The sequence below is a fragment of the Chrysochloris asiatica genome, unplaced genomic scaffold, assembly GCF_000296735.1.
Source record: "Chrysochloris asiatica unplaced genomic scaffold, ChrAsi1.0 scaffold00036, whole genome shotgun sequence".
Taxonomy (NCBI): domain Eukaryota; kingdom Metazoa; phylum Chordata; class Mammalia; order Afrosoricida; family Chrysochloridae; genus Chrysochloris; species Chrysochloris asiatica.
The window spans coordinates 6,580,886-6,588,729 of NW_006408554.1; the positions used below are offsets into that span (position 1 = coordinate 6,580,886).

Below are 7,844 nucleotides of genomic sequence, written 5' to 3' on the forward strand. Positions count from 1 at the left end.
ATTCTTTCTTCCACACAAGGATAGATCAATAGCTGCACCTTAGATGGCCGCTTATGAACTTTTAAGATTCCAAATGCTACTCACCAAAGTAGGATGTAGAACACAACTTTGTGGACTATGTTGCGCCTATTGACCAAGCCATGGTACTTTCAATATTCTTATCTAACACCATAATTCACCTGCATTGATTCTTCTATGTCTTCCTTATACATTGTACAACTTTCACATGCATATGCGGCAACTGAAAATACCGTGGCTTGGGTCAGGTTCACCTGAGTCCTCAGACTGATATCTTTGTTCTTTAACACTTTAAAAAGACCTCCTGCAGCAGATTTGCTTAGCGTATTCGTTTAATTTATTCACTGCGGTTTCAATGAGTGTTGAATGTGGATCCAAGAAAAATGAAGTCTTTGACAATTTCAATCTTTCCTTTTTATCATTATGTTATTTATTGGTCCAGTTGTGAGGATTTTTGTTTTCTGTACATTGAGGTGCAATCCATACTGAAGGCAGTAATTTTGGATCTTCATCAGTAAGTATTTTAAGTCCTCTTTACTACCCGCAAGAAAGGTATCATTTGCATAGTGTAGTTTGCAAATGAGTCTTTCTCCAATCTTGATACCATATTCTTCATATAATCCAGCTCTAGACTCCTGGACAGTGAATAGGAAAGACCATAGAAGAATTGATGCCTTTGAGTTACGGTTTTGGAGGAGAATATTGAAAGTGCCATGAGTTGCCAAAAGAACCAATAGATCCATTTTGGAAGAAGTACAGCCAGAGTGCTCCTTGGAGGCCAAGATGGCCAAACTTCGTCTCTCATACTTTGGACATATTGTCAACAGTGACCAGTCACTGGAGAAGGTTATCATGTTTGGTAAGGAGGAGGGTCAGAAAAAAAGAGGAAGACTCCCAATGATATGGATTGGCCAAGTGGCAGCATCGATGGACTCAAGCATGGCCACAGTAGTGAGGTTGGCCCAGGATTGGGTAGTGTTTCGTTCTGCTGTGCATAAAGTCGCTATGGGTCAGTACTGACTCAATGGCACCTAACAACAACAACAACAACAGACTCATGGAAAGAGAAAGAGTGAGTGCTGGCCTCCAGGAGGCAGACTTTCAGAATGGACTCTTTGATTGTTTAAATTATTATAGATTCCTGAGTGTTTTTGTGCACATCCCATCCTCCAAAACAAAACAGAGTTAATAGAAGAAAATACTGTTGAATGATGATGCACGGAGGAGATTGTAATCATTACAATGAAACAATGATGTAAAACCGATATTCTCCCGTGTAAACGATCACTCAATTCACAATAAAAACTTTAAAAAAAGAAGCTCTTCAACAAAACAAATTGACACACATGGTGGCTGCAACAATGGACTGAAACATAGACATGGTTTTCAGGATGGAGCTGGACCAGGCAGGGTTAATTGTATGTAAGGCCACCTTCAGTCAGAAGTGTTCCATGGTACCAAATAACAACAAAAAAGAACAGGAAAATTCATGGCATATACTTGATAACTCACCTTTCTTAAAAATGGCCAAGCTTTCTTTCTTTCTTTTTAAAAAGCCTACTTGGAATCTTTTAATGGACTGAAGTCTAAGACGTGCCTGAGGGCCCAGTACTACTTGCTTTGTTGAGTCTGAATTGGTATCGGATCCTGTTTGTCAGGTCTGTCTGGCAATTTTCTTCTGATAAAATCAAACAATCCTCTGTGCTACCTGACAATTTTGCTACGTAGTATCCATAATTAATAAGCCAAATCTTGGGGTACTGAGACTCTCCCATGGTTACCAATGCTGAGCAGCTGTAGCTTTCCCAGATAACAATTACTCTGACTTTAATCTCATAGTCTTCGCTACTTGGACCCTTCTTGTCACAACTCCTGTCATCCTCACTGTAGTCAGTCAACAGATTTTTGTTTCAAGTTCTTGAAGTGAGATATGAGATGATTAACAAGGATAAACTGAATGTGAAGAATTGAGGTAAAGACCATGAAAATCAGTTGAACATTCAGTGATTTGACTTAGGGGATTCCTGAAATTATAAGAATGTTAAAAATTTCCATTCTGAAATTGGTTTTATCAAAGGACCTACTGTCACAAGAAAGATGGGCCATCCTTTGGATCGGGATTCTTTGCACTATGAAGCTCCTAGACACATGGAGAACGCCAAGGAATGCTGGGCCTACAGAAGCTGAAAGGAGACAAGGGTTTTTATCCAAAGCTGGTACTTTGGATTTGGACTTTTAGCCTCCCAGACTTTGAAAGAATAAATTTCTGTTTGTCAAAACCATCCACTTGTGGTACTTCTGCTAAAGCAGCTCTAGAGAACTAAGGCAGAATTTGTTACCAGGAAATGGGCTGCACTCTAACAGATACCTGAAATGTGAAAATGGTTTTGGAATTGGATAATGAGCAGAGGCTAGATGAGTACTAAGCTATCTAATGGTAAAAGTGCGGATTGCCTTGAAGAGACTGTTGGTGGAATTATGAACATCAATGGCAATTCTAAGGAGGGCTCAGAGGGAAGTGAGGAGCACTGTAACACTGGAGAAGGCACAGAAGGTGGGAAGCAATGGCAGAGAAACTGCAGCAACAGAAGCAGGTCGCCACAAGAAGACGTTGAAGCTGACTCACTGAGAGGAGTGAGAGAGCTGAGAACCTTTACGTAGAAGGCATCCAGGCTGTTTGGGATGCCTCTGGGCAACCAGCTGTTTGGGATGCCTCTGGGCAAAAAAGTTACGCTCTCTGACCCAAGGAGCTAAAGAACAGATTACCTTCAGGCCAAGGCTTACTGGTGGAATGGTGTGCCTCTAGACACTTATTGCTGTTGTTGTTGTTAAGTGCCTTTTGAGTTTGTTCTAACTCACAGCCACCCTGTCTAGGGTTTCCAAGGAGTAAATGGTGAGTTTAAACTGCCTACCTAGTGGTCAGCAGTCCAGTGCCTATCCTATAGAGCCACACCAGACACATACGGTGGCTGTTGTTGTTAAGTGCCATTGAGTGGGTTTGGACTCAATGTAAAGGGCTTTTTAGGAGCAGCTGGTGAGTTTGAACCACCAATCTTGCTGTTCAAACTGACCTTGAGGTCCAGTGCATTATTCTGCAGTGCCACATCAGGACTCCATACTAATGTTGTTGTTAAGTGCCATTGAGTTGGTTCTGAATCATAGCAACCCAGTATAGTGTTTTCTAGGAGCAGGTGGTGAGTTTGAACTGCCCACCCTACAGTTGTGAAATCATCCTTCAGGTCGAGTGCTTATCCTGTGGCACCACACTAGGACTCCAGTACTCCATACTCGTACAGTTAAAAAGCTTTGTAACACTTGCTTAAGCAAAGCAGAGACTGGACTAACCTTTTCTAGAGATCAAAGAACCAGGAAGCAAAAGCTAAAAAGACAGGAGTGTAAGAAGTAGAGCTACCTCAGTCTCAAAAGGCAGGGCCATGCCTCTTTAAGAGTAAAACCATGATCTCTGGGGCTTCTAAGGTGGGGCCACAGTTTCCCAAGTTTCAGAGAATGAACTTCCTCACTACTTTGGTTCTGGAATGTGTGGCTGTCATTAAAATGGGGCCTCACCTGAAATTGAGGGGGTGGAGCTACCATGCCTGAGGGGTTAGAAGAACTAGGCCTGCCAGGCCAAGGGGGTGGGGTCACCACTCTCATGGAATAGAAGAATGGGGCTGTCCAAAACTAAGGGAGCAGAGTGTCATCCCAGTAATCCTGGAAGGCAGAGCTGAAGCCCAAGGTTGAAGGGCCTCTACCCAGAATCCAGAGTGTATGGCCAATACCCTAAGTGTGGAGGGCAGGACTGTTGCTTAGACAGTCTCAAAGAACAGAGGATTCTTTTCAAGCCTTGAGAACTACCGTCAATTTTTCTGCTGGGTTTTTTAATTACTGGGTGCTGTTATCTTTTCATTCCCTCCAATTGCTCGCATTTGTAATGGAAATGTCTACCTTGTATCCTGTTCCACCATTGTACTGTGCTAGCACATCACTTATATTTGAGAATCACAGATGAAGAGTAATCTTTTCTCAGGCTGGAATTTGGATTTGGAAGGCTTGGGATGACATATTGGGTTGAAAGCATTTTGTATGTGGCAAGGACATGAATTTTGGGGCCTAAAAGGTAGAATATCATGGATTGAAATGTGTCTTCCCAAAATATGTGTCAATTTGGCTAGACCATGATTCTCAGTTGGTTTGGCAATTATGCGATGGCCTCCCATGATATGATCCGATGTGAGAAATCAATAAAAAGATTAAGGGTAGAATGCTGCTGCTGCTGCTGTATGCCATTGAGTCCGTTTCAACTCATAGTGATATATGTATAGGGTTTCCAAGGCTGTACATAAATCTTTATAGGAGCAGGCAAACCTTATTTTTCCCTACAGAAAGGCTGGTGAATTAAAACTCCTGACCAGTTAGCAGTTTAACACGTGTAGCCCACTACACTGCTAGGGATCCTTAAGGATGGGATTTGTGTTATTAAGTGCCGTGGAGTAAGTTCTGACTCATAGTGACCCTGTATGGGGTTCCTATGGGGCAACTGGTGGGTTTGAATTTACAGCGCCACTCCAGGACTCTCCTTAATTACATCACAAACCTGATCTGATGTAAGGGAGATTCCCAGGAGAGTGGCTTGCAATGCCTATTCTCTTACAAAAGATAAGAGGAGAGAGAAGTGAGCAGAGAAGGAGGGACGTACTACCACTAAGAAAGAAGAGCTGAGTGGATGGCATCCTGTAGACCTGGGGTCCCTGCACTGTGAAGCTCTTAGATTCAGGGAAAGATCCAAAACCCATGGAGATCTCCAGGGGATGCTAGGCCTACAGATGTTGGAAGGAAGACAAAGACATTTTTGCAGAGTTGGCACTCTGAATTCAGACTTCTAGTCCCCCAAGCTGATAGAATACATTTCTGTTTCGTGAAAGCCATTGACTTGTGGTGTTTCTGTTATAGAAGCATTGGATAACTAAGACAGCATAAATCTAGGAAACTCAGAAATCATAAAAAATGAAATGGAATCAATAAAGATTGCTATCCTAGAAGGGAGCTCTGGTAGCGTAGTGGTTACGAATTGGGCTGCGAACCTTAAGGTCAGCAGTTCGAAACTACCAGTCGCTTCGTGGGAGAAAGATGAGGCTTTCTACTCCCGTAAAGATTTACACCCTCGGAAACCCTGTACAGGATCGCTATGGGTCGGAACCGACTCGATGGCACTTAACAACAACAACAACAACAATCCTAGACTGTAATGGACTAGTATTGCCATTTTGAATTGGCTTAGAAACTTTAAACACGGTCACAAGTTGGAACCAACCCAATGGCACTTGACAACAGCAACAACTATACCAGGAATAGCAAACTGAAGAGGAATGGCATTGTGTTTAACATCAAAAAAGAATGTTTGAAGATCTTTCCTGAAGTACAGTGCTAGAGGCTAATATACATGTACCTACAAGGAAGATTTGCCACTCTTCTGTCAGTTTGTTGTACTGTGGTGGCTTGTGTGTTGCTGTGATGCTGGAAGCTATGCCACCAGTATTTTAAATACCAGCAGGGTCACTCAGAGTGGACAGGATTTAGACAGACTAGAAAGGAGGAGAGGTGGACTACTTCTGAACGCTTAGCTACCGAAAACCTTAGGAATTGTAGTAGAACACTGTCAGATAGCATGAGAATATTGAATATTGAAACATTATGAGTAACTCCAGAATATTGTAGCAATGATTGTGAGGATGGTGCAGGACTGGGCAGTGTTTCATTCTGTTGTACATAGGATCACTATGAGTTAGAACTGACTCGACAGCACCTGACAACAGCACAAAGAAGACCAGTTATTCTAAATAAACACCCACTACTAATAGGAGTCCTGGTGTGGCGCTGTGCATTAATGCGTCAGACTGCAAAGTCATTTGAACTGCAAGGTCAGCAGTTAAAGTTTATCAGCTGCTCCTTGTAAACCCTATACAGCGTCGCTATGGGTTGGGACCAACTCAATGGCATTTAACAACAACAACATCAACTAATTGGATAAGAACTAGACTGCTAACTGCAAGATCAGTGGTTCAAACCAACCAGCTACTCCCCAGAAACCCTATGCAGGTTTACTATGAGTTGGAACTGACTCCACTGCATTCAACAACTAATGCCCAAGATGAAAAAAATTGAAGATTTTTAATAGCTTCTGTAGTCTAAAATTGATCAAACATGCAATCAAGATGCAATGACAATTACTAGTGACTGCAATGCGAAAGCTGAAAACAGAAGAAAGAGTGTTAGCTGGGAAATATGGCCTTGATGATAAAAACAACTTGGAAGATCCCATTTTGCAAGGCCAATGATTTATTCGTTGCAAATATCTTTTTTTTTTCTTTTTTTCAGCAACATAAATGGTGACTTCACACATAGACCACGCTGGATGAAATGCACAGGAATCAAATAGACTATATCTATGAAAAGAGAGTATCTTAGGCTGGGTTTTCTAGAGAAGCAAAGCCAGTGAAATTTACACACATGTAAAGAGAAGTTTATATCAAGGAAGAGATGGGGGAGTCCCAAGTCTGCGACAGATGAACCAAGATTGACAGGCAGGTCCAGCAGGCAGATAGGTCTGGCAGGTAGACAGGCAGGCTGCTGATGGCTCCCAGAATTGGCAGCTAATAGAGCAGGCCACTGGCTCAAGTTGAAAGAACCAGAGACTGAAGGGTGAACCAGATGCAAGATCTAGACCCAGCAGAAAGCAAACAAGTTTTACCTAAGCATCTAATATATTGGAAATAGGCCACATCCTCAAGAATACATCCCTTCAATTTATTAGCAGCTCATGGCAGAACTCATCAGAGTCAATTACATTGTATTCGAGTTCGTTAAGGGAATACCTACATCTTAACTGCCAAACCACTGAGAATCTTGGCCCAGTCAAGTTGGCATAAAGCCATAACTATCACAGAGAGAATGGAGAAGTTCAGTATCATGGGTCAAAACAAGGCCAAGAGATGAACATATCATTAATTGCTCATATGCAAGTTCAACTTGAAGATGAAGAAAATTAAAACAAGTCCACAAGAGTCGAAATATGGCCTTGAGTATATGCCACCTGAATTTAGAGACCATTTCAAGAATAGATTTGACACATTGAGCACTAATAACCAAAGACCAGACATGTTATGATCAAGGACATCATATATGAAGAAAACAAAAAGTATTAAAAAGATGGGAAGGAAATGTAAGACCAAAATGAACATCAAAAGATTTTCTACTCTTGAATGTAGCTAAAGCAAGTGGAAGAAATTATGATGTAAAAATACTGAACAGAAGATTTCATAGGGCAGTTTGAAAAGACAAAGTAAAATATTATAATGAAATGTGCAAAGACCTGATGTTAGAAAACTAAAAGAGAAGAACCTCATAATATTTTTCAAGCTGAAAGAACTGAAGAAAAAATTCAAGCTTTAAATTGCAATATTGAAAGAATCTATGGGCAAAATATTGAGCAATTCAAGAAGCAACAAAAGAATATGAAAGACTAGAAGAAGAAAAGATACATCTTGAAAGAAAGACCTACAGGAAAAATACAAAACAATAGCGGCAGATGGACTGTTACTACAAGAACAAACAAATCGCTTCCCTAGGAAACATCAAGGCAAGTGGTCGGGTCCTCTCAACGAAAACCCCTTCCAAGACTAACAGAAATACATGCTCTGATTGGTGACCACATGCATCACCAATAGGGGGAAGTGGGGTAAAAGCAGCAATGAAGCGGCAAGTTAAGCCCTACAATGTTCAGTGGGCTTCTGTGGACCCAGTTGGGGACCTGGTTGGCAAGCAGTGTG

The 7,844-nt window shown here is 41.6% G+C and overlaps 1 pseudogene; it reads right to left on the reverse strand.

Annotated features, from left to right (window-relative positions):
* Nucleotides 1-1,604: 1,604 nt before the first annotated feature.
* The window catches only part of LOC102827371, a 97,886-nt pseudogene continuing 91,646 nt past the window's right edge, over nt 1,605-7,844 (reverse strand).